The sequence below is a fragment of the Salmo salar genome, chromosome ssa03 (genome assembly GCF_905237065.1).
Source record: "Salmo salar chromosome ssa03, Ssal_v3.1, whole genome shotgun sequence".
NCBI classification, from domain to species: Eukaryota; Metazoa; Chordata; class Actinopteri; order Salmoniformes; family Salmonidae; genus Salmo; species Salmo salar.
In genome coordinates, this window is record NC_059444.1 from 70,176,340 (window position 1) to 70,203,016 (window position 26,677).

Below are 26,677 nucleotides of genomic sequence, written 5' to 3' on the forward strand. Positions count from 1 at the left end.
TGCCTTAGCAACCATATTTCAGAAAAGCACCAACATTATTCTCCGCAAAAACAAGACCCCAGAACAACTCCAACACTTAGCAGATCATACCTTATTTTATTAAACATATAAATACACATTTCAACAGGGGAAATAAACACAAAGTACAGGAGAGAAATATCTATATAAAAAGCCAGATTAGAGAGATGTAAATGAGGGTCCATGAGAAGTTCTTGTGTTACTCAAGTGCACTGCAAATTGCTTGGTGTTTGACTTGTTTTAGGATTTCCATCAGGCATTCTGCACATCTTGTATGGGTGAACATGGCGTTCGAACATTTCATAACACCCAGTTTGTACAGATATCATGGGGGACCAAACGGTCTACTGTTGATCGAGATTTATGAGAGCCTTATAAAATATGTTGATGAATTCCAAAGCTGTGGCAGGAGAATGGCGACCGGGTCACATCACCACAGGAACCATAATCACCCAACACTACTGTGTCTGGGTGTGTTAGTTACCACAACAATACTGAGGAGAAGGAGCCAGTAATCCACACAGCAGGAAACACTCATTATGGGACCAACCTCCACTCCCACCTTGTTAAAAACACAGAACTGGAAAATCACCAACCAAAACTCATGCAGTTGACAACAAACGTTCCCCTTAATAGAACACGAGTTAATGAATGAGGTGGTGTTATGAACACCCCAAGAGGAACCACCGTTGAGTTTCTAATATCCATCTGAAAAGATCCATGGATTTAGAACCAGCTCAGACTACATGGCATCACAGTGGAGCAGTGTCCCTTCTTTCTGGTGACATTGACAAGGGTCCACATTGGCCAGGTGGCATCTGTTCAACGTTACATGACTGTCCATGTTGTACATTATAAAATCCTCCTCACAAGGTCACAGCTTGACAAATGTGATTTTACATGTATTCAACCAGAGGGAAGAAAGAACGTGAATATGATTGTGATTGTCTGAGTGAAGACGTGGCAGGCAGGCATAATATAAAAACATCATTTAGTGAGGGCATGAATGAATGTGACATTATTTCAGATAAAGTACCCTCTGTATACAACTGTAACCTGTTCAGACCTCCCTATTCCCTCTTTATTGTGATAATTATAATGAGAATGATTGTGAAAATGGCTACCTTTCCATCTGTCATCATTGATAGATTTGCAAATGTTCTGACATGGTCTGTTGTATGAAGAGCTCACCTATAAGTAAGACTCTGGGTTATGAAGCATTGTTCATCAGTACACTGAATCTCATAATATGTAAACATTGCCTGAACAATCATTAAGTAAATATTTGCAACCCGTACTAAATTCATAACTCTAGTTGACAAGACACTCATTTCATCATCAGTCAATCAAGTAATTCCACTATTCTAACAGAGGGAATTACACACGTTTTGAGCACTAGGAGAGATTCTGCTAATCTGACCCATTGAAACCGACTGTTTCTGCAGGGAATACATTCGGCCTCTCCCATTTAACCAGAGGTAGGACCAGTTGATCTTCTGCTAGAGGTTGTGTAGTAAATCACTGAGTGGGCCTCTACTCCCCATAGAAACCTGAAGAGGTAGCCTACTGATGGCTCACACCCATCTATGTTAGTCAAAACATTTGCAAACCAGATTAAATTCAGTGTTGACAGTATAACTGAGATCTCAATCTCGTCCCCAACCAGGTTAGGGAGTTCAACGCTTTTGCACTTTGTTTCTGCTGAGCCTTTATTTACAATGGAGTTCAGAAGATGTTTCCATAATTGTCACTGAAAACCAGTTTACATTATCAGTCAAAAGAAAGTTGACTAGGCAAGTCAGTTAAGAATTTGTTCTTATTTACAATGATGGCCTACCCCGGCCAAACCCTAACCCGGACGACGCTGGGCCAATTGTGCGCCACCCTATGGGACTCCCAATCACGGACGGTTGTGATACAGCCTGGAATCAAACCAGGGTCTGTAGGGACGCCTCTAGCACTGAGATGCAGTGCCTGAGACCGATGCGCCACTCGGGAGTCCTTTGACATCCATAGGTAGAAAATGTTCCCAAAAACAATGATAAAAATGCATCAGCCTTTAATCTGGCTTCAATCTTCCTCAAATGATTGCATACTTTGCTGTATCTCAACACAAACTGAATTACAGTATTAACATTTCTTTACACGTCTCCTTAAAACACCGCTGATGTGAAAGTCAGCTTTCAGACACTTTAAACCAAAGCTTCGAGTCCACTCATACTGAAGAGCCCACTTCTCAGACACAACAGCATGCAGTGGAGCCACGGAGTCAAGTTTCACTAAGCTACATAGTACTTACAAAATAGAGATTTTAAAAAGGGATACATGGCAACATGAAACTTGACAAAATGGCTACAGTGTTTGCCCATGATCTGTACTATACAGATACCCATAGCACAAACAATATTGAAAACATATTTTTTCTGGGCTATAAGATCAGCCGAGAACACAAAACCATCATCATTTGTGTTGCAGTCCCATTTTGTTTTCGTCTGCTGGTTATTGTGAAATCTGGTCACATCGCTGGAGCGTTATTGAACACCAAGGGAGAGAAGAGTTTTGAAAAACAGCCAATGATCAAGCACTTTAGCAGATCACATGATCACATCCTATCCTAAGTAAGTGCTCTGCTGGGTCCAGGGCTCGACTTGTATTGATGAAGAAAACCACATTTCCCAAAGTCCTTTGGGGGGGGGGTTCAGAGACTCCACCCCCTTCGTTATTCCACTTCCTCATATTGTTATTAGTGGTTCTCCCCCGGTTCTTCCCAGGCTTTGATGAGTTATGATGAAGAGAGAGAGGAAACAGACGTCCTCCAAAGAAGACATTGTTCATCGTCATTTTAGAAAAACAGAAAGAAAGGAAGGAAAACAACAGTAGCGTGTCTTTTCCCCTTGGCCAACAAGACCCTTTAATCCTGACAGCCAACCCCCTTAGTAGATTCATTAGGCTGCACTCAGCCCAGCCCAGCCCCACCCTCTCCTCCCTCCCTACCCAGCCCCCTTCCTCCCACACCTGGGTAGTCTCATCTCTGGCCATGCAGGACCGATACAACAGGGGTCTGCTGGGCGCTGCCGGGCTGGGACACAGGGGGCCACATGGGGGTCTGGTGCATGTGGTGATGGTGCTGGTAGTGGTGGTGGTGCATGTGGTGGCCTGTGGGCGAGGAGGGGGCAGCCAGACGGGCTGGTGGGTGGGGGTGATGAGGCCCAGAAGGATCCGAAGCCAGCTGTGGAGGAGGGGGGGAGCAGGCCATGGACACCTGGGTGGGACCTCCGCCCCGGAGCTCCCCGAGCAGTCTGACGCCCTCAGCTTGGAGAACATGGTGATGGTGTCGGGGAAGTTAGGCGGCGTGGCTGGGGTGTTCCTTGGAGTGCACATCTGGAAAAAGAAGACACATGGGGTTTAAAATGAGTGACTTACATTAAGTTGAATGCAAACACTTAATTAACACATTTTGTCCCAATTATTTGGTCCCCATGGGGTGCTTCCATTGCTGCTGCCTGCTGTGAACTGTATGTACCAATAGAAGGCATGATTGGTGAGTTCATAAAACAAATAGTCTAGACTAGTTAGTTAGTTACTGTTGTGGGAGGCAGTTCACTTGTAGACTTGGGCATTGTGTGCAGTACAACTGCTGAACATTTGTGAAGACAAGGTTTCTAAACCCTGCAGCCACCGACATCCATTCACTGTGGGAAACATGGCAGCTTAACATGCTGTGCAGTTGCACAAAATGTCAGATGTCCCCACTGAGGCCATGAATTACTTTATCATTTGTAAGACTGAGTGTGGTGCCTCAGGATAGAAACACCCCCAACACCAACAGGGATCAGGTAGCAGGCTAGCAGCCATTACAGGACGGAGGACTTCTTAGCATTGCAGGAGGTCAGGGCTGTTTGATTTCTAACACACAGCCATGGCCCCGCTGACATGAGGGTCACGCAAGCACCCGAAATGTGGATCTAATAGTATAAAAGAGGTGTCTAAAGTTGAAAAGGTAAATTGATTAGGTCATCAAACCAGATTAGAGCCTGGGGCAGGCATGGTCATAGCTAGCTAGATACTAGACATTTTGAAAGTGGAGGGAGCAGAGTGTAGTGCAGCATACAGTATAGTATTGAGTGTATTGTGGGGAAGTGAGGCACAGTCTTAGTGTTGATGTGAGGTGACAGGTCTGTCAGAGTGAGCAGCAGCTGCTCCAGTTAGGAGATGGACAAGCATGGTTTCAGTCTGTGGGTCTGTGATGGTTGACTACACTGAAACTGCCCCTCCTGCAGGACCCAAGATGGTGGTCCATACAGGGGGTTTCCTGTTTTTCTTAGGAGAGATGTGACTGAGTTTTGCTTTAAGCTGTGAATTATTCAACTTGTTTGTTATGGAAATCAATAGTAAAGGAGATATTCAAATATGACTTATCTAGTCAAGTGATCAAATTTAGCTATAAAGCAATGAAGTCGACGCAGAAGCAATACAGCTGCTTAGACTGTCCAGATGCAGCTGTAAGGCTAACTATAAGGCTTGGTCCTAGTGAAGCAGTGAGTAGGTAGACAGAACAATAACAACCGTATGCTGGGCAGTGTTTAGCTACAGTGCTGTGCTGTGCTGGGAGGGTGTGGCTGGGGCCTTGTCTAGCAGGTTTGGCTGAGAGGAAGGGCAGGTCTGGACTGGACCCCATCTGCCGCCCATATGACGCCCACCGTTACACAAAACACATACACACATTCACAAGGGGAGTTTGAACACTACGTACTTTCAAGTTACAACTGTTGCGATATCATCCTTAATGTTTACAATAGTGGTACAGCTAGTAATAGTATTAGTGGTGATAATAGTAGTAGTAGGAATAATAGCAGTAGTGATAATAGCAGTAGTGGTGACAATAGTAGTAGTGGTAGGGATAATAGTAGTAGGGATAATAGTAGTAGTGATAATAGTAGTAGTAGGGATAATATTAGTAGTAGTAGTAGTAGTAGGGATAATAGTAGTAGTAAGGATAATAGTAGTAGTAGTAGTAGTAGTAGTAGTAGTAGTAGTAGTAGTAGTAGTAGTAGGGATAATAGTAGTAGTAGGGATAATAGTAGTAGTAGTGATAATAGTAGGGATAATAGTAGTAGTAGGGATAATAGTAGTAGTAGGGATAATAGTAGTAGTAGTAGTAGTAGTGATAATAGCAGTAGTGGTAATAGTAGTAGTAGGGATAATAGTAGTAGTAGTAGTAGTGATAATAGCAGTAGTGGTAATAGTAGTAGTAGTGGTAATAGTAGTAGTGATAATAGTAGTAGGGATAGGGATAATAGTAGCAGTGATAATAGCAGTAGGGATAATAGTAGTAGTGGTAGGGATAATAGTAGTGGTGATAGGGATAATAGTAGTGGTGATAATAGTAGTGGTAGAAATAATAGTAGTGTTAGGGATAATAGCAGTGGTAGTAGTAGTAGGGATAATAGTAGTGGTGGTAATAGTAGTAGTGATAATAGTAGTAGTTGGGATAATAGTAGTAGTAGTAGTAGTAGGGATAATAGTAGTTTTAAGGATAATAGTAGTAGTAGTAGGGATAGTAGTAGTAGTAGTAGTAGTAGTAGTAGTAGTGGGATAATAGTAGTAGTGGTAGTGATAATAGTAGTGGTAGAAATAATAGTAGTGGTAGAAATAATAGTAGTGGTAGAAATAATAGCAGTGGTAGTAGTAGTAGGGATAATAGTAGTGGTGGTAATAGTAGTAGTGATAATAGTAATAGTTGGGATAATAGTAGTAGTAGTAGTAGGGATAATAGTAGTAGTAAGGATAACAGTAGTAGTAGTAGTAGTAGTAGTAGGGATAATAGTAGTATTAGGGATAATAGTAGTAGTAGTAGTAGTAGGGATAATAGTAGTAGTAGTGATAATAGTAGTAGTAGTGATAATAGTAGTAGTAGGGATAATAGTAGTAGTAGTAGTAGTAGTAGTAGTAGTAGTAGTAGGGACAATTGTAGTAGTTGGGATAATTTTAGTAGTAGTAGTAGTAGTAGGGATAATAGTAGTAGTAGTAGGGATAATAGTAGTAGTAGTAGTAGTAGTAGTAGTGGTAGGGATAATAGTAGTAGTGGTAGGGATAATAGTAGTAGTGATAACAGTAGTAGGGATAGGGACAATAGAAGCAATGATAATAGCAGTAGGGATAATATTAGTAGTGGTAGGGATAATAGTAGTGGCGATAATAGTAGTGGTAGAAATAATAGTCGTGTTAGGGATAATAGCAGTGGTAGTAGTAGTAGGGATAATAGTAGTGGTGGTAATAGTAGTAGTGATAATAGTAGTAGTAAGGATAATAGTAGTAGTAGTAGTAGGGATAATAATAGTAGTAGTAGTAGGGATAATAATAGTAGTAGTAGTAGTAGTAGTAGTAGTAGTGATAATAGTAGCAGTAGTATTGATAATAGTAGTAGTAGTAGAAGTAGTAGGGATAATAGTAGTAGTAGTAGTAGTAGGGATAGTAGTAGTAGTAGTAGGGATAATAATAGTAGTAGTAGTAGTAGGGATAATAATAGTAGTAGTAGTAGTAGTAGGGATAATAATAGTAGTAGTAGTAGTAGGGATAATAATAATAGTAGTAGTAGTAGTAGTAGTAGTAGTAGTAGTAGTAGTAGATAATAGTAGTAGTAGTAGTAGTAGGGATAATAAGTAGTAGTAGTAGTAGTAGTAGTAGGGATACTAGTAGTAGTAGTAGTAGTAGCATAGTAGTAGTAGGGATACTAGTAGTAGTAGTAGGGATAATAGTAGTAGTAGTAGTAGTAGTAGTAGTAGTGATAATAGCAGTAGTGGTAATAGTAGTAGTAGGGATAATATTAGTAGTAGTAGTAGTAGTAGGGATAATATTATCACATCATCATCATTAGTAGTAGTAGTAGTAGTAGTAGTAGTAGTAGTAGTAGAGTAGTAGTAGTAGTAGTAGTAGTAGTAGTAGGGATATTAGTAGTAGTTGGGATAATAGTAGTAGTAGTAGGGATAATAGTAGTAGTAGTGATAATAGCAGTAGTAGTAATAGTAGTAGTAGTGATAATAGTAGTAGCAGTGGTAATAGTAGTGATAATAGTAGTAGTAGTAGTAGTGATAATAGTAGTAGTGATAATAGTAGTAGGGATAGGGATAATAGTAGCAGTGATAATAGCAGTAGGGATAATAGTAGTAGTGGTAGGGATAATAGTAGTGGTGATAGGGATAATAGTAGTGGTGATAATAGTAGTGGTAGAAATAATAGTAGTGTTAGGGATAATAGCAGTGGTAGTAGTAGTAGGGATAATAGTAGTGGTGGTAATAGTAGTAGTGATAATAGTAGTAGTTGGGATAATAGTAGTAGTAGTAGTAGGGATAATAGTAGTTTTAAGGATAATAGTAGTAGTAGTAGGGATAGTAGTAGTAGTAGTAGTAGTAGTAGTAGTAGTAGTAGTAGTAGTGGTAGGGATAATAGTAGTAGTGGTAGTGATAATAGTAGTGGTAGAAATAATAGTAGTGGTAGAAATAATAGTAGTGGTAGAAATAATAGCAGTGGTAGTAGTAGTAGGGATAATAGTAGTGGTGGTAATAGTAGTAGTGATAATAGTAATAGTTGGGATAATAGTAGTAGTAGTAGTAGTAGGGATAATAGTAGTAGTAAGGATAACAGTAGTAGTAGTAGTATTAGGGATAATAGTAGTAGTAGTAGTAGTAGGGATAATAGTAGTAGTAGTGATAATAGTAGTAGTAGTGATAATAGTAGTAGTAGGGATAATAGTAGTAGTAGTAGTAGTAGTAGTAGTAGTAGTAGTAGGGATAATTGTAGTAGTTGGGATAATTGTAGTAGTAGTAGGGATAATAGTAGTAGTAGTAGGGATAATAGTAGTAGTAGTAGTAGTAGTAGTAGTAGTAGTAGTGGTAGGGATAATAGTAGTAGTGATAACAGTAGTAGGGATAGGGACAATAGAAGCAATGATAATAGCAGTAGGGATAATATTAGTAGTGGTAGGGATAATAGTAGTGGCGATAATAGTAGTGGTAGAAATAATAGTCGTGTTAGGGATAATAGCAGTGGTAGTAGTAGTAGGGATAATAGTAGTGGTGGTAATAGTAGTAGTGATAATAGTAGTAGTAAGGATAATAGTAGTAGTAGTAGGGATAATAGTAGTAGTAGTAGTAGGGATAATAATAGTAGTAGTAGTAATAGTAGTAGTAGTAGTAGTAGTAGTAGTGATAATAGTAGGGATAATAATAGTAGTAGGGATAATAGTAGTAGTAGTAGTGATAATAGTAGTAGTAGTAGTAGTAGTAGTGATAATAGTAGTAGTAGTAGTAGTAGTAGTAGTAGTAGTAGTAGTAGTAGTAGTAGTAGTAGTAGTGATAATAGTAGCAGTAGGGATAATAGTAGCAGTAGTATTGATAATAGTAGTAGTAGTAGAAGTAGTAGGGATAATAGTAGTAGTAGTAGTAGTAGTAGTAGGGATAATAGTAGTAGTAGTAGGGATAATAGTAGTAGTTGTAGTAGGGATAATAATAGTAGTAGTAGTAGTAGGGATAATAATAGTAGTAGTAGTAGTAGTAGTAGTAGTAGGGATAATAGTAGTAGTAGGGATAATAATAGTAGTAGTAGTAGTAGTGATAATAATAATAGTAGTAGGGATAATAATAATAGTAGTAGTAGTAGTAGTAGTAGTAGTAGTAGTAGTAGTAGTAGTAGTAGTGATAATAGTAGTAGTAGGGATAATAGTAGTGATGGTAATAGTAGTGGTAGTGATAATAGTAGTAGTAGGGATAATAGTAGTGCTGGTAATAGTAGTGATAATAGTAGTAGGGATAATAGTAGTGCTGGTAATAGTAGTGGTAGTGATAATAGTAGTTGTAGTAGGGATAACAGTAGTGATGGTAGTATTAGTAGGGATAATAGTAGTAGTAGGGATAATAGTAGTAGTAGTAGTAGTAGTAGTAGTAGTAGTGATAATAGTAGTAGTAGTAGGGGTAATAGTAGTAGTAGTAGTGATAATAGTAGTAGTAGTAGTAGGGATAATAGTAGTAGTAGTGATAATAGCAGTAGTGGTAATAGTAGTAGTAGTGGTAATAGTAGTAGTAGTGGTAATAGTAGTGGTGATAATAGTAGTAGTAGTAGTGGTGATAATAATAGTAGTAGTAGTAGTAGTAGTAGTAGTAGTAGGGATAATAGTAGTAGGGATAATAGTAGTGATGGTAATAGTAGTGGTAGTGATAATAGAAATAGTAGTAGTAGGGATAATAGTAGTGATGGTAGTAGTAGTAGGGATAATAGTAGTGGTGGTAATAGTTGTGGTAGCAGTTTGATTCGTTTACAGGAAGGTCCTAGTAAATCATTATATTTGGTCAGGCTATGGGCTAAAACCAGAACTTCTCCTACAGTATTTATGGTCTTGTTTTGTCATCAGAAGGCACAGGGTAGAGCTTGTACAGCCCCACAGCAACACAAACAGTCACATCCCCTCATGGGATCACACACCAGAGGGGAAACAGGTGAGATGACAAATGCCATGTGCTACTATTACTACCACTACTATGATCACCACTACTACGACTACCACCACCACCACTACGACTACCACCACTACCACTACTACCACCACCAGAGTGCACTACCCACTTTCCATGAATTAAATTATGTACAGAGTAATGAAAAGACTTGTTTTCTCAGGTCAAGTACTAGGCCTAATTAAATAAATAAAAACCCAGCCCCATGTTAACAACAAGCAATACAACCCTGGATGTCAAGTGGTTGTGGAAATGTGACCCTTCGGTGTAGCTTTAAGGCTATAAGAGTCCCTTACATATACACATATTTGTTCTCCATGTATAGTCAATAGTGTTTGATTGAGGGCAGTGTTGTTTACATTATTGTTGCTACACGGAGCTCTTTCTTACCCACACCCACTGTTTCCCCTGTGGCTCCCCCAGGCCCCAAGGAGAGTGCAGGGCAGCCTAGAGAGAGAGAGAGGGGGAAGGACTAACACCCGCAATACATGGAGATGGCTTGCAGCTGCTGATGACTGACTCTCCACACTCTATCCTTTAACAGCCCTTCCTCCTCCTCTGTAGCAGATAGCTCTCTTACATCACTCCTCCCAGCATGCACATGCCCGCCTCACACACAAACACACTTGTACACATGCACACTCACTCGCAAACACACAAACACCTTCCAGCGGTGTGACGTAATGGCTACACCGAAAATAATAACAAACCCTGGCCCCCGCCACTCACACACTTCCTCTCTCAAGCTCGAACATGCTCCCTCCCACCCAAGAGGAAGGGAAAGAAGAGAGAAAACCAAAACAATGTTGTAGCAGCAGAGCAGCAGCAGACAGATGATAAGGGGATGGCTGGGTTCAGTGTGCACGTCAACACTGCATGCTCACAGCACAGCCTCCATGTGGTAAACGTTACGTTACATTACATTACCAGCTCGCCGCTCCAGGGCTTTTACTGGTCAGTTGAAGCAGAAATGGTTTCATGCATGGACCACATGATCACTATAGCCGTTAGGGAATAGCATTGCGTAAATTGGCTTGGGCCAAGAACAGGGGCCAGCCTTGTGCCATTGCTTTCATCACGGTTAAATTAGCTATTAGGACCCAGCTACTTCGCTGTGCCTGACATATGGAGTTGGCATAACAATGCATATTTTCATGCAATTCATGTTGAAGGAAAAGGTTTCAAAATATTGTGTAAGGTTTAAGAATTCATGATATGAAACATGTGTTGCACTAAAAAGCATGGTGCCGGTCCATGTGGCAGTATATCTTAAGTAAGCTTAACCTAAAAGGCTTGGGCAGTGTTGAAAACCAATAAGCACCGTGGAGTAGTACAGCAGGATGTAGACTATACTACTCAGGAGCGATAACTCCAGTGATGTCACTCTGCCAGACACAGCTGTACTACTATGCCCATGGCTCTAGTCCTGTCCTGTTGGTGAATCTGTCCCTCTGACTGAAGAGGAAGAGCAGACTGGCCTGGCCACCGACACTGCAGCCATGCCTTAAATTAGCTCCCTGAACACACTGACAGAATGTAATACATGCCGTAAGCCCTTTTTTATTTTTTAGGGGGAACAAAATGCACTTACCATCTGGTGGTGGTGACTAGGGATGTTGGCCTCCTGGAAAAAGGAGCTTAAGGCTGTCTGTGGAGGGAGAGAGAGAGCAGAACGAGGGGAAGAGAGGAAATTGTGTGTGAGAACATTGTGAGAACTTGAACTGTCATTTGCGGAAGGGTGGGCATTTGATCTTTGACTGTTCAAGTACTCGCATCGATTTGTTTCTGAATATTCGTGGAAAAAAACTACTTTTAGAACACAAGGCCCGCACTGGAAAAAATGTGTGCATTTATCTATGCCAACAGTGCGCAACAATGCGTCATTTATCATAACCATCAAAGATAATGAATCCTAATTGCTAAATTGCCTCATATATACACGGAGTGAACAAAAACATTAAGAACACCTTTCTAATATTGAGTTGCGAATGACCCCCCCCCTCCTTTACCCTCAGAACAGCCTCAATTCGTCGGGGCATGGACTCTTCAAGGTGTCCTTTGGGTGGTGGACCACTCATGATACACAGAAAACTGTTGAACATGTAAAAACCCACCAGCGTTGCAGTTCTTGAAACAAAACCATCTCAATTGTCTCCGGGCTTAAAAAAAAATGTATTTAACATGCCTCCTCCCCTTCATCTACACTGATTGAAGTGTATTTAACAGGTGATGTCAATTAGGGATCATAGCATTCACCTGGATTCATCTGGTCAGAGCAGGTGTTCATAATGTTTTGTACACTCAGTGTATATTCAATCAATTAAAAAACAAGTGCCATTTAAGATACATTTACTGAAACTGTAATATCAACTGGTTATATTATATATTGGAACTCAGTCTTCAAAAATGTAGTAACCTCAGCAGTGTGGCATTTTCTTGTAGAAGCCTATAGCTTGTTTTGTTAATTTAGCAGACAAGACTTATTTCCAGAGCCCTTATCACAGTCAAGACACATCTATTTTATAGTAGCAGTTAAGAGCGTTCGAATCCTGAGCTGACTTGGGAAAAATCTGTCGATGTGCCCATGAGCAAGACACTTAACCCTAATTGCTCTGGATAAGAGCATCTGCTAAATGACTAAAATGTACAAATGTAACATAACAGAATAAAATAGAACCGAATAGTGCGAAGTGATGCACATCTGATCATTTGAAAAGGGTTACAAACCAAAATACGTACAGTTGAAGTCGAAAGTTTACATACAGTTAGGTTGGAGTCATTAAAACTCGTTTTTCAACCACTCCACAAATTTCTTGTTAACAAACTATAGTTTTGGCTAGAGGTCGACCGATTATGATTTTTCAACGCCGATATCGATTATTGGCGGACCAAAAAAAGCCATTAAATCGGACGATTTTTTATTTTTTATTTGTAATAATGAAGATTACAACAATACTGAATGAACACTTATTTTAACTTAATATAATACAACAATAAAATCAATTTAGCCTCAAATAAATAATGAAACGTTCAATTTGGTTTAAATAATGCAAAAACAAAATGTTGGAGAAGAAAGTAAAAGTGCAATATGTGCCATGTAAGAAAGCTAACGTTTAAGTTCCTTGCTCAGAACATGAGAACATATGAAAGCTGGTGGTTCCTTTTAACATGAGTCTTCAATATTCCCAGGTAAGAAGTTTTAGGTTGGAGTTATTATAGGAATTATAGGACTATTTCTCTCTATACGATTTGTATTTCATATACCTTTGACTATTGGATGTTCTTATAGGCACTTTAGTATTGCCAGTGTAACAGTATAGCTTCCGTCCTCTCCTGCCCCCTATCTGGGCTCGAACCAGGAACACATCGACAACAGCCACCCTCGAAGCAGCGTTACCCATGCAGAGCAAGGGGAAAAACTACTCCAAGTCTCAGAGCGAGTGACGTTTGAAACGCTATTAGCGCGCACCCGGCTAACTAGCTAGCCATTTCACATCGGTTACACCAGCCTAATCTTGGGAGTTGACAGGCTTGAAGTCATAAACAGCGCAATGCATTGCGAAGGGCTGCTGGCAAATGCATGAAAGTGCTGTTTGAATGAACACTTACGAGCCTGTTGCTGCCTACCATCGCTCAGTCAGACTGCTCTATCAAATCATAGACTTAATTATAACATAATAACACACAGAAATACGAGCCTTAAGTCATTAATATGGTCGAATCCGGAAACTATCATCTCGAAAACAATACTTTTTCCTGTCAGTGAAATGCGGAAACGTTCCGTATTTTATCTAACGGGTGGCATCTCTAAGTCTAAATATTCCTGTTACAGTGCACAACCTTCAATGTTATGTCATAATTACGTAAAATTCTGGCAAATTAGTTCGCAACGAGCCAGGTGGCCCAAACTGTTGCATATACCCTGACTCTGTGTGCAATGAACGCAAAATGACACAATTTCACCTGGTTAATATTGCCTGCTAACCTGGATTTCTTTTAGCTAAATATGCAGGTTTAAAAATACATACTTCTGTGTATTGATTTTAAGAAAGGCATTGATGTTTATGGTTAGGTACAGTCGTTTAACGATTGTGCTTTTTTCGCAAATGCGCTTTTGTTAAATCATCCCCCCCATTTGGCTAAGTCGGCTGTCTTTGTTAGGAAGAAATAGTCTTCACAGTTCGCAACGAGCCAGGCGGCCCAAACTGCTGCATATACCCTGACTCTGTTTGCAAGAGAAGTGACACATTTTCCTAGTTAAAAGAAATTCATGTTAGCAGGCAATATTAACTAAATATGCAGGTTTAAAAATATATACTTGTGTATTGATTTTAAGAAAGGTATTGATGTTTATGGTTGGAGCAACGTGTACCTAAGCGATTATATGCAATGCAGGACAGGCTAGATAAACTAGTAATATCATCAACCATGTGTAGTTAACTAGTGATTATGATTGATTGATTGTTTTTTATAAGATAAGTTTAATGCTAGCTAGCAACTTACCTTGGCTTCTTACTGCATTCGCGTATCAGGCAGGCTCCTCGTGGAGTGCAATGTAAAGCAGGTGGTTAGAGCGTTGGACTAGTTAACCGTAAGGTTGCAAGATTGAATCCCCGAGCTGACAAGGTAAAAATCTGTCATTCTGCCCCTGAAAAAAGGCAGTTAACCCACCGTTCCTAGGCCGTCATTGAAAATAAGAATGTGTTCTTAACTGACTTTCGCCTAGTTAAAGAAAGGTCTTGAAATTAAAAATTAAAAATACAAATCGTCCAAATCGGCGTCCAAAAATACCGATTTACGAGTGTTATGAAAAGTTGAAATCGGCCCTAATTAATCGTCCATTCCGATTAATCGGTCGACTTCTAGTTTTGGCAAGTCTAGTTAGGACATGTACTTTGTGCATGACACAAGTAATTTTCCAACAATTGTTTACAGACAGATTATTTCACTTATAATTCACTGTATCACAATTCCAGTGGGTCAAATGTTTACATTCACTAATTTTACTGTGCCTTTAAACAGCTTGGAAATTCCAGAAAATGATGTCATGGCTTTAGAAGCTTCTGATAGGCTAATTGACATCATTTGAGTCAATTGGAGGTGTACCTGTGGATGTATTTCAAGGCCTACCTTCAAACTCAGTGCCTCTTTGCTTGACATCATAGGAAAATCAAAAGAAATCAGCCAAGACTTCAGAAAAAAGTTGTTGACCTCCACAAGTTTGGTTCACCCTTGGGAGCAATTTCCAAATGCCTGAAGGTACCACGTTCATATGTACAAACAATAGTACGCAAGTATAAACACCATGGCACCACGCAGCCGTCATACCACTCAGGAAGGAGACGCAGTTTGTCTCCTAGAGATGAATGTACTTTGGTGCGAAGAGCGCAAATCAATCCCAGAACAACAGCAAAGGACCCTTGTGAAGATAATGGAGGAAACAGGTACAAAAGTATCTATATCCACAGTAAAGTGAGTCCTAAATCGACATAACTTGAAAGGCCGCTCAGCAAGGAAGAAGCCACTGCTCCAAAACCACCATAAAAAAGCCAGACTACGGTTTGCAACTGCACATGGGGACAAAGATAGTACTTTTTGGAGAATTGTCCTTTGGTCTGATAACAATGTTTATTATGGCCAAACAGTTCTATGTTTGGAGGAAAAGGGGGGACGCTTGCAAGCCGAAGAACACCATCCCAACCGTGAAGCACGCGGTGGCAGCATCATGTTGTGGGAGTGCTTTTGCTGCAGCAGGGACTGGTGCAATTCACAAAATAAATGGCATCATGAGGATGGAAAATTATGTGGATATATTGAAGCAACATCTCAAGACATCAGTCAGGAAGTTAAAACTTGGTCGCAAATGGGTCATCCAAATGGACAATGACCCCAAGCATACTTCCAAAGTTGTGGCAAAATGGCTTAAGGCCAACAAAGTCAAGGTATTGGAGTGGCCATCACAAAGCCCTGACCTCAATCCTATAGAAAATTTGTGGGCAGAACTGAAAAAGTGTTTGCGAGCAAGGAGGCCTACAACCCTGACTCAGTTACACCAGTTCTGTCAGGAGGAATGGGCCAAAATTCACCCAACTTATTGTGGGAAGCTTGTGGAAGGCTACCCGAAATGTTTGACCCGAAATTAAACAATTTAAAGGCAATGCTACCAAATACTAATTGAATGTATGTAAACTTCTGACCCACTGGGAATGTGATGAAAGAAATAAAAGCTGAAATAAATCATTCTCTCTACTATTATTCTGACATTTCACATTCTTAAAATAAAGTGGTGATCCTAACTGACCTAAAACAGGGAATTTTTACTAGGATTAAATGTCAGGAATTATGAATGTTTTGGCTAAGGTTTATGTAAACTTCCGACTTCAACTGTGTTTATTTTTTTCGGATATACACAGTTGTCTAGTTTATTCTGCCTGTTCTTTGGAATTTTCTAAATGGAATAACAATTCCACTTTGAACACTGCACGGGGATGAATTATGACCATGACATCTGTTTGGTGAGTAGGCCTAGGCTTAATGATTCTGATGAAAATACACTGTCTTTATCAAACTAATGTTTCAGCATATTTCAGAGTAGAACCTATCTATATCTATGGGGGGTTATATATAGCCAAGGCTAACCAATTCTAAAATGGCACTAGTAGTTCGCAAAGTGGGGTCGTCTACTAGTTACCACAGCCACAAGGTCAAGCTCCCGAGTGGCGCAGGGGCGGTTTTAAGGCACTGCATCTCAGTGCTAGAGGTGTCACTACAGACCCTGGTTCGATTCCAGGCTGTATCACAACCTCGGCTGTGATTGGGAGTCCCATAGGGCGGCGCACAATTGGCCTAGCGTCGTCCGGGTAAGGCCGTCATTGTAAATAAGAATTTGTTCTTAACTGACATGCCTAGTTAAATAAAGGTTAAATAAAAAAATAAACCCTGCCTGTTTCTACAATGTCTCTTCTTAAAATCAGATTTTAAATCTAACCCATAACCCTAACCACAATGCTAACCTTATGCTGAACCTTAAGACCAAAAGCTAATTTTTTTGTTTTCATGAATTGTTCCGTACAGCCAATTTTGACTTTGTGGTAACTAGTGACAACCGCAAAGTAGCATATTAAAGCAGAAAATGACGCGAATTATTACAAAACTGCAGCGCATTGTTGGAACACATATTTCCCTACTTCAGTCAACCAGTCCATTTTGAATTTGTGATAAAACTGATGTCATTTGGCAAGGAATGTAGCTTGTGTATCCCATCAGTTAGATACGTTTTTATAGGCATTTAGTTCTGTAGGCCTAATGGGAGCTTGTGTATCCCATCAGTTAGATCAGTTTTTAATGGGCATTTATGTAGGCCTAATGGGAGCTTGTGTATCCCATCAGTTAGATCAGTTTTTAATGGGCATTTCTGTAGGCCTAATGGGAGCTTGTGTATCCCATCAGTTAGATCAGTTTTTAATGGGCATTTCTGTAGGCCTAATGGGAGCTTGTGTATCCCATCAGTTAGATCAGTTTTTAATGGGCATTTCTGTAGGCCTAATGGGAGCTTGTGTATCCCATCAGTTAGATCAGTTTTTAATGGGCATTTATGTAGGCCTAATGGGAGCTTGTGTATCCCATCAGTTAGATCAGTTTTTAATGGGCATTTCTGTAGGCCTAATGGGAGCTTGAGTGTGCATTCAACACGGTGTGTAGAGGGAGCGGTCAGAACACAACTGAGTGAGTGAGACAAGGAGAGCAGAACTGTGTGATGCTTGGCTTGTTTTTTTTTTTTTTGTGTGTTATGCAAATGCACATGTACAAATTGAACATTAGAGTCAAAACAAATTAACATTGTCTTCAATAAAAAAAATTGGACCAAATAGTTCTACAGTATAAAAAAATTATTGAGTTTTGACGTCTGTTCAAGTACTCATGCCCATCCTTAGTTTACGGACCACAAAACAGTAGTAACACATTTCACCTTCCTTTCCGCTCACACTGGAGAGCCTGACCCCCATCCCCCTCTGCTAGCATCGGCCTATGGGTCAGTTGGTACGAGTATCACATGACTCTGGGGTTAAAACTATTATCCTCCACTGTCTAAAACAGGGTTTGTAAACCACGCGGAGAGAGAGGCAGTGGCAGACAGGCTAACGGCTCAGTGAGAAAGAATGTACACACTACACAGGCTTGTTTAAAATCATAATTAGCATGGAAAAGAAGATCGCTAGAAGCCTAGTACTGTTCCTTTACTTAAAACTAGTGTTTACAACTCAGTGACATGTAAAACACTTTAGGCTATATAAACTACCGTGAATAGGGTATGTGCTATATTCTCGGGGACAATTCACATAGGCCACAACAAAACCTTGTTTGTGACAGCCTTCCTCTGACGGGCTATGAGAAACAATGCAAACAAGTAGTCCTACTTTCAGTTGCTGCCCTTGAACACAAACAAGGAAGTCCATAGGCTACTTCTATTGTTTCACTCTGTTGTGAATACAAAGGCCAGCCTGGTAAGGACACCATGGTCCAGAAACAAAAATACACTGATACCAAAACATATCCTTAGTAGTTTATCAGATTTTATTGCAAGATACCAGTTTTATGATTCATGTAGTCTGACTGGCCCATGATTCAGGTTCTTTTTAAGAGGTGGAAAATTGACAAATGCTGTGTCATTCCTTCGTATACAAATCGCCTCAAATATGAATGTGTCTTAGTAACTGGATTAAAATAATTGCATGCAGCCTACTACTAAAATGACAGCCTCCATTTCCCTTCACTAGAATCTCTCTTTGCAAACACTTCAATGAATGTGTGGTTTCCCCCTCATGGCTGAAGCCGGCCCCCTCCCCCCACAAAACCATGCTCTGTGGTTGTTTGACAACAGGCAGTAGTGCTGGAATGTCTGCTGCTCAACGTGACACACATATCAACATGAATGTGCTGCACTGCCATTGTCTACCAGGCTGCTGGGATCACACTGTTCTTTGACTGTTTATGTTTTTAAATGTTAAGTGTGTTTCTGTGTACATCCAAGACCATCAACAACGGTTCCGTTTCACACACAAATTATGTAGGTTACAAACACACAGTGCAACACCATATCTAAGAGCATCGGCATAAAGGTTTCAGTACTACTCATGGGCTTTAAGTGAGAGCATCCATTACCTTACAGAGCAGAGAACCTAGCAATGGAGCAGAGAACCTAGCAATGGAGCAGAGAACCTAGCAATGGAGCAGAGAACCTAGCAATGGAGCAGAGAACCTAGCAATGGAGCAGAGAACCTAGCAATGGAGCAGAGAAGAGTCATGACAGTGTTGCTTATGTAACATGACTGACAGAACACGGCAATGAAGCCCAGCACTAGGCCTATATAAAAAGCAGAAGAATTGAACAGGCGTCTAAATGAGGGAAGAGCAAACAATAACAAAAACATATTTTTAAAAACAGCCTGAAATAGAATAGGATAAATAAATATAGGAACACAAAAAGAATACTTAGGGTGATACGGAAGAGTGCAGAAGAAAGAAGTGCACTAATAATGGTGTAGTAACAGGGATAATGAGGCTGAGTGGGGGGCTGTGCCCTGAGGGAGTGACAGCCTGCCCTGCAGCCAAGAGCCATGAGCAGACACGACGAACACAGCCTGCCCTGCAGCCAGGAGCCATGAGCAGACACGACAACACAGCCTGCCCTGCAGCCAGGAGCCATGAGCGGACACAGCCTGCCCCCTGCAGCCAAGAGCCATGAGCAGACACGACGACACAGCCTGCCCTGCAGCCAGGAGCCATGAGCATCACACGACGACACAGCCTGCCCTGCAGCCAGGAGCCATGAGCAGACACGACAACACAGCCTGCCCTGCAGCCAGGAGCAGCCCAGTGAGAGGGACATTATACTGACATCATAGAAAGATGACTAGCCACAAAAACATTAAATTAACTAATAAAGGCCAACATTTTGAGATTGTATTATACATAAATATTTTATATAGAGAGACTCTACATATAGACAATATGTATGCACAATATATACACAGAGAGCACAAAACATTAGGAACCCCACCTTCCTAATATTGAGTTGCACCCCTATGCCCTCAGAATAGCCTCAATTCGTTGGGGCATGGACTTTCTACAAGGTGTCGAAAACATTCCACAGGGATGCTGGTCCATGTTGACTCCAATGCTTCCTACGGTTGTGTCAAGTTGGCTGGATGTCCTTTGGGTGGTGGACCGTTCCTGATACACACGGGAAACTGTTGAGGATGAAAAACCCAGCAGCATTGCAGTTCGTGACACACTCAAACCGGTGCGCCTGGCACCTACTCTATACCACCATTCAAAGGCACCCAAATATTTTGTCTCAAGCTCGTTCACCCTCTGAATGGCACAACAATGTCTCAATTGTCTCAAGGCTTAAAAATATTTTGTTAACCTGTCTCCTCCACTTCATCTACACTGATTTAGTGGATTGGCACTAAGTAACATTAATAAGTGGATCTAGCTTTCACCTGGTCGGTCTATGTCATGGAAAGAGCAGGTGTTCCTAATATTTTGACCCTCCACTCCTTAGCCAACAGCACCTGGGGAGGCTTCAGCCCAGCCAAAACTAGCCCTTTAACCCTTTGAGCCAGACAGGTTGCCCAGAGTTGTCTCTGCAATGCATCTGCTCCAATCAAGCTACAGGCCGACTCTGTTCTCAGAAGCTTGGGAGGACCTGAGCTGCCTCATCAAGCCCCTTCAAACCACCTGGCCCACAGCCACTTCTGCTCGCGTGTAAGCACTAACAAAAGCTTGGCCATTAGACAGAGCGGAGGTGTGTTTGGGAAAACCATCTGGAAACCAGAGGCCTGGAAGCCTCTGGAATCTTCTCAGCATCTCTCTGTTGTCCATACTTCAGGGCCCTGTTGGGAATATTTCAAACCAGTCCAGCTGGAGCTTTTCAAACAGGAGCGGATATAGCCTACAAGGCTTTGCATACTTTTAATTATACATTACTCTAGGGTGTGGCTTCAACTTGCTGAACTGGATTTTCTTACTTTCATATCATGTAGTGAATTATTTATTCACTAAATAGGTATGTTACTATTATGCGTCATTCAAATTACAATTCCACCTTGCTGCTCTGGCACAAGCTTCATGACTGAAAAGGGTCACGCTGTGTTCCAGCTAGAAGAAACGCCTGTTCATATGGTGTGCATCTCTGAGCCAGGACTAAGAGTACTGGATATGAAGAACTGGAAGGATAAGGCACCGTAATCTGCCTAAAGATAGATATCCTTATGACTACTCCTGGACAAGAGTACGGTGAATCCAGCAGGTCCGCTGTGACCCCTGTCCCTAACCTTGTTCAACAAGCAATCATAAACACAATGTTCTTTAAATGTGTGTGTTTGTAAGTGTGTTTATTGGTTTTCACTCTTACGCAGCCAAATATGGAAAGTAATAACTAGTAGAAGCTTGTTCCAAAATTGGAAGTGTGTATTGACTGGTTATAAGTCATACCAGTTGGAACAGAGGACATGAATTGCTGTGTGTGCTAGCTATGCAACATACATGCTATTACACTAAATAGCCTACACATTTTCAGAGCTGCAGCAATATTAAAAAAAACAAAGGCAACGTTTGAGACACCTTTTACCTACTACAACAATGGGGTCTGGACAGGAAGAGCCTCTGCGTGTTTGGTGATGTCAAGTCAAGAATATAAAACAATGTTTACCTTATGGATTCAAAAACCTCAACCAGGTATTTTCTTTCTGGACACCTCCTATTCAGACATAATTGATTGAAAGCGCTCTAACGTTACATTATCCTAGCTAATTCGCTCTCTGGATAGTTAGTTTATTTAGTTAGTTAGTTGTTAGTTAGTTAGTTAGTTAGTTACCAAAAGCCGGTTACCCTATTACTGTATCTAGCTAAATTAGACGCTCGAGATTGATTATGTTCATATAGCATTGAAAGAAATCGGATCAGACTACTATGAACTGCAACCATGAAGCTAGTTAGATAATGCAAATGTATATTGAATAGGGTCAAAATGAAAACCCTAACATAAAATAACCAACGTAACCAATACAGATATCAAAATAATAACGTTAGCAGCATCAATTTCCCATCTAGTTAACGTTAACTGGTGTGAACAGTCAAAGCAGAAATTCGATGGCAAACACCGCATTTCCTAATGTTAGACCAGGTCTTCCGGATTATTCACCGTAAAGCATGGTCGTAGACTGGGTTTACTTACATGGTTGTAAAAAAAATCGCCACACTAATTTCGGAGAACTTCTCCTTCTTTGCCTTTGTTAGCTAGCTAAAGTTAGTTAGTGCATCCTTTATGAAAACCAACATATAAACACACACATCGCATACCTCCAAGTCTGCCAGTGAGCCGCTTGAAGAAGCTGCTTCGCTTGATCAGCAGCACAACCAGCAGTCAAAACAAAACTGGTTGATCATCACTTGATGCCTGAGTTCGTCCAGTATTCACCGACATAACCGCTTTTCACCCCCACCTCAGTTATTTTATCGTTGAAACCTGGGAAAACAAAGTCTCGTTTTTGTTCTTCAAAATTTCGGAAATCATTCGCTCAAACCTGACCCCTCCTTACCCACGCTCTATCTCGCCTTCCAGTAACAACAAATATGTCCATGTCATCACCAACAACAAAGCCAAGCACAACAGCTGATTGGATAAACAAGTCAGGAAGATTATACGGGCTGTTTTCTGGTAACATTGGCTATCACGCGAGCCAGCAAGCTGTTGGGTAAGGTAATTACAGGGTGCATATGCATATTCTCGGATTGGATACCAGAGGATGAGTAAATCACACCTATTGGCTTATTTCTATAAGAAGGTATATGAGGTCGTTCAGTAATTGGTCAATTTAGAGATAACGTATTGAAAAGGTCCAGGATTGGTATTTCTATTGTAAATATTTACAGCAACGTTATGATGGTTGTTTGTGCCAGACCAAACAGTCAGAGACATATTGTTCTGGTTACAATATAGGCACGTTTACAAAATGCTGTACATTTGTCCATAATAACAGTAGTCGATAATATAACAGCTTATGGACGGTGAGTAAAGCCTACTGTTCATACTTTATTTTTCCCAAACAGAAAATACATCGGTAATCATAGATGTGCTATGCTGTCGGCGATTCTCTGAATAGCTGATACTTATGTTATGAGACAGCATAAGCAGAAGAAAAGGGTATTCATTTCCTGGCTGCATTGGTGCTGAAACACGTTCCGTGTGTTATTCTCTGTGATTATCTCTGAGTACTATCCACTAGGCAGTGGGACGTCAAGGTCCCTCCCTGCAAGACTGAATAATTCAGCTGAGGTGTAGATATACAATATATTAAAGGTGAAAGCGTGACAGAGAAGACTATCTATTATGTATTGTGGGTGCGGTGTTACCTGGATCATGTGAATTTGATGGTGTCTATTAATAATGGATTGGAGACTACACACACAACTCTTCAAACAGTCAATTATGACAATATGTTAATTTATTGTGTTCAAAATCTATAATCTGGAAATCGGTTTTAAATAGGGGGTCCCCAAAGGTTCCCAGAGGATCTCAAATCCCACCTTTCCTCTATTCTTTCTGACTTTTTTCTGCATAGCAACATAGTACTCCATCATTTACTTTAATCAGTTGTCTGTGTATTTTAAATAGGCTCACGAAATGACATGCATTTTGGGCCCATTTATTTCTGAGACTGATGAGTAAATTCACTTTACTAATTATTGGAGATGTTTTCATTCCAAATAATAGCATTTGGAATAAGGCTTTGGAAACATGTTCCTTTTCACATGGAAAGATAGCTCTGGGAATAGTGACCTCATGTTTCAGAATGGTCTAATGAACTATTCAAGGAAATAATTTTACTCATTCAAAGGTTTTTCTTTATTTTTAATATTATTTTCTACATTGTAGAATAATAGGGAAGACACATAAAATATGAAATAACACATATGGAATCATGTAGTAACCAAAACATATATTTTATATTCTTCAAAGTAGCCACTGTTTGCCTTGATGACAGCTTTACACTCTTGACATTATATTGTAACCTTTATTTAACTAGTCAGGTCAGTTATGAACAAATTCTTATTTACAACGACGGCCTACCCCCGACAAACACTGGGGGCCCATTGTGCGCCCGCCCCTATGGGACTCCCAATCATGGCCAGATGTGATGCAGCCTGAATCGAGCCAGAGTACTTTGCAGTGACACCTCTTGCACTGAGATGCAATATCTTAGACCACTGCGCCATTCAGGAGCCCTCAATTATCTCAACCAGCTTCACCTGGAATGCTTTTTCTAACAATCTTGGAAGGAGTTCCCATATGCTATCACTTGTTGGCTGCTTTTCCTTCACTCTGCGGTCCAACTCATCCCAAACAACCTCGATTGGGATGAGGTCGGGTGATTGTGGAGGCCAGGTCATCTGATGCAGCACTCCATCCTTCTTCTTCTTGGTCAAATAGCCCTTACACAGCCTGGAGGTGTGTTAGGTCGTCTGTCCTGTTGAAAACAAATGATAGTCCCACTAAGAGCAAAACCAGATGGGATGGCGTATTGCTGCAGAATGTTGTGGCAGCCATGCTGGTTAAGTGTGCCTTGAATTCTAAAATTCTAAATAAATCACAGACAGTGTCACCACCAAAGCACCCCATACCATCACAACTCCTCCCCATGCTTCATGTAGGGAACCACACATGCGGAGATCATCTGTTCACCTACTCCTGCGTCCACAAAGACACACGGCGGTCGGAACAAAATCTCACATTTGGACTCATCAGACCAAAGAACAGATTTCCACCCGGTCTAATGTCCATTGCTTTCGTGTTTCTAGGCCCAAGCAAGTCTCTTCTTATTATGGGTGTCCTTACGTAGTGGTTTCTTTGCAGCAATTTGACCATGAAGGCTACTGATTCACGACGATCTCACTGAAACAGCTCATGTTGAGATGTGTTGTTACTTGGAACTCTGTGAAGGCATTTATTTGGGCTGCAATTTATGAGGTTGGTAACTGTAATGAACTTATCCTCTGCAGCAGAGTAACTCTGGATCTTCCTTTCTGTGGCGGTCCTCATGAGAGCCAGTTTTCCATCATAATGCTTGATGGTTTTTGTGGACTGCACTTGAAGAAACTTTCAAAGTCCTAGACATTTTCCATATTTGACTGACCTTCATGTTTTTAAAATAATGATGGACTGTCATTTCGCTTTCTTATTTGAGCTGTTCTTGCCATAATTTGGACTTGGTGCTTTTACCAAATATGGTTTATCTTCTGTATACCACCCCTACCTTGTCATAACTTACAACTGATTGTCTCAAACGCATTAAGAAGGAAAGAAATGACACAAAATTAACTTGATGCCCCCTGTCCAGATCAACCCTGCCCTGCAGAACAGGCTTAGGGCCAACCCCAGCCCCTGCCCAGGGGCCTCTGTAACCCCACAGGCAGCCAGAGTGGGCTATGTGTCAATCCAGAGACTCAGCAGCTCCTCAGAGAGTTTGAAGAGGCCACTGGAGCCGACCAGAACTGGGACCCCTGTCTGGCCGAAGGCACCATGCTGGGGGCATGGCCCATGAGAAAGGGAGGCCCTGGACACAAGAGGAAACAGCCACTGGGCTCCAGGACTGCCATGGTCAAAGTCCCCCGGCGCTCCAGCTCTCCTTTGCTGTCTGTGGAGGAGCATAGGGAACTGGGCTCCCTGAAGGGGAACTTTGACTGGGACGCCCTCCTGGATTCTGCACTGAGCGGGGAGCTGAGTCTGGACGGAGGGGGTCCACTGAGCCCCATACACCAGGAGGAGGACCTGATGGTGCGGGGCACCCACATCTTCCCCCTGGAGGCCCCCGCGGGGACAGCAGACAGCAGCCACGTGCTGGCGGAGACCCAGAGGAGCAGCGGAGCAGACTTTGAGGAGACGTTCCTGGCCACAGCATTCCTGCAGAGCCCCTGGCCAGAGGAAGAGGAGCAGGGATCTACCAACTTCCTGTGCAGCTCCACAGTCAACCTGGAGCAGCTCTTTGACCTGGGAGACTCCCTCGGAGGGGACCTCAGCAGTAAGATAGAGTATCTTCTCTAAAGACATGTTCTCCAATTCTTTGGCCTCCAAGACTCTATGACTATTCTGTGATGATGACACTACTAGATTATTGTTTAAAAAGAGAGGCACCAGATGAACTAAATTGACCTTTTACACATACATGTTTTTAAGATTTCTAGATGATGTTTTTTGAAATTGGTACAATAATGGATGACATCATTAATGCCTACAGAGCAAAAATGCCACAATGAACTGAAGTATTCCAAATGATTACTGGACAAAAACTATATCAAACCTACTGTTGGGACCATGACATTGGATAATAGACATTATCAATAAGACTTCGCTCACAAAGAGAAACAACATTTTCCTGTCTGAGGACAGGAAAACCACCAATATGTCTTTGTTTACATTCTGAGTATATATGTGGTATTGAATGGATTGCAGGTTGACATGGATAGAGGAATTGTCATCCAGGCACAAGGCGAGCAACAGAACATTGGAATCGACATTTTAGAAATGTACATTTATTTTGCATTAGATGAAATTACAAAGTAAGACTTTACAGTGACTGTACTCTTTGAAAGTTATGGACAGTTTCGAGATGCAAGGCCAATAGCTAATGATGAGATGAGGTGTTGTACCTGACAGTGATGCAACGTTTTAGCTGCTTAAGAATAGGTGGTTTAGCATGCTGAATATTTCATAAAGGTTGAGATGAATCCACTTCACAGGGAATACTATTATTTGTTGTGAAGATCTCTTATTATTGTTTAGGAATTAAAATGATCACAATGCTGATGCATACTAAAATCCCAGAGAAGGTTATGGAATGTATGCATCAGACTCAGGAATTTCGGTCCTGTACTGAATTTTCTACTGAAATGCTGAATGATCTGACTTAACGATCTGTGGATGCATTTGGATAAAATTCTGAAACTAGTGTCTATTTAATATCAATATACAATATCTGTAACTGAAGTGAAAGAAATACTATGATGATCAATGAAGAGATATTTGCCAAATTACTACTAAATTACTACTTAGAATAGTTTTTAGACTTATAAAATAGTTTTATGTGTGG

General features: G+C 40.9%; 1 pseudogene across 1 annotated transcript; it reads right to left on the minus strand.

The window, feature by feature from the left end:
- Nucleotides 1-76: 76 nt before the first annotated feature.
- On the minus strand, nt 77-22,004 carry LOC123741847 (UBA-like domain-containing protein 2; annotated as a pseudogene). Its single transcript, XR_006769386.1, has 3 exons — nt 21,878-22,004; nt 11,116-11,172; nt 77-3,399 (listed from the first exon to the last, which is right to left on the minus strand). The product of XR_006769386.1 is annotated as a UBA-like domain-containing protein 2 (transcript).
- Between the last annotated feature and the right edge of the window lie 4,673 nt (nt 22,005-26,677).